The sequence below is a fragment of the Geospiza fortis genome, unplaced genomic scaffold (assembly GCF_000277835.1).
Source record: "Geospiza fortis unplaced genomic scaffold, GeoFor_1.0 scaffold2, whole genome shotgun sequence".
Classification (NCBI taxonomy): Eukaryota; Metazoa; Chordata; class Aves; order Passeriformes; family Thraupidae; genus Geospiza; species Geospiza fortis.
Genome location: NW_005054366.1, coordinates 2,890,954 through 2,892,178, shown reverse-complemented (window position 1 = coordinate 2,892,178; position 1,225 = coordinate 2,890,954).

Genomic DNA, 1,225 nt, shown 5'->3' with positions numbered 1-1,225 from the left:
GGCCCGGCTCGGGCCCGCCGCTGGATGCGGCGTTTTCCAGCGCTGCCTCCAAATCCCGGGATTACTCACTGGGAACAAACACTGCCCACATGGAATCCCGGCCGGGCGGGCGCGGCTTTTCCAGAGGCACGATCCCGCCGGGAAGCGGCCCCAGGGATGATCCCGGAGCCGGCAATTCCCAGGTTTTGGGAGAGAATGAACCTTGGCTCGTCCAAGGAAGAAAGGTTCCCAGATAAACCCGGAAATCAGCGCGGCCAAACGCGGCCGGGATCGGAGCCAGCGGCGAGGAAGTGGAAAAAAAGCAGGAAAAAATATCAATTCCCAGCCCTGCCGAGCATCTCCCGCTCCCAGCGCCTCTGGAAAACTCCCGGAGCTCCTCCAGAGCAGCCCGGCAACCCCAGCCCTCCCGCGGCTCCTCATTCCCGGATCATTCCCAGCTGGATGGGAATGAACCCCAGCCCGGTGAGTTTCCCGTTCTGCTTCCCAAAAATCCGCTGCTTTTCCTGCAGTGTTCCACGGGCTTTCCCAAAGTCTGGAGAGTGGGAGATTCCAGCGGGATGGAGAGGGATAAGCGGACTCAGTTTATTATTATTAATAATTATTATTAATTATTATCCCTTAGTTATTCAGGAATTGGGAGAAGCAGAACCGGGCAGGGCTGGAGGATTCCCAGCTCTATCCCGAACTTCAATCCCACAGGAAAGTCCTGGGAATTCCTGGGAATAAACCCCGTCCTGCCGGCACTGGGACACAGCTTTTCCCTGGACACAGCTTCCCAGGGCTCTGGAATTCTGTTCCCACTTTCAGGGATGCTCCAAGGCTCTTTTCAATCCCAACATGCCAAGGAATAGGAATCACTTGGGAGAATCCCAGAATATTTGGGGTGGGATGGGCAGGGACACCTTTCACTATCCCAGGGTGCTCCAACCCAGCCTTGGACATTCCCAGGATCCAGGGGCAGCCACAGCTTCTCTGGGAATTCCATCCCCGCTGGGAATTCCTTCCCAACATCCATCTAAATCTCCACTTTTCCAGCCATTCCCTGTGTCCTGCCCCTCCCTCCCTGATCCAAATCCCTCTCCAGCTCTCCCTGGATTCCTGGAAGGATTCCTGCATTTCCCCATTCCCAACATCGGGATATTTTTAGTGACCGCTCCGTTAAAATCCTCACTTAACAATTCCCAAAAAATTCCAAACGAGCTGGATTTACCAGGAATAATTCCCA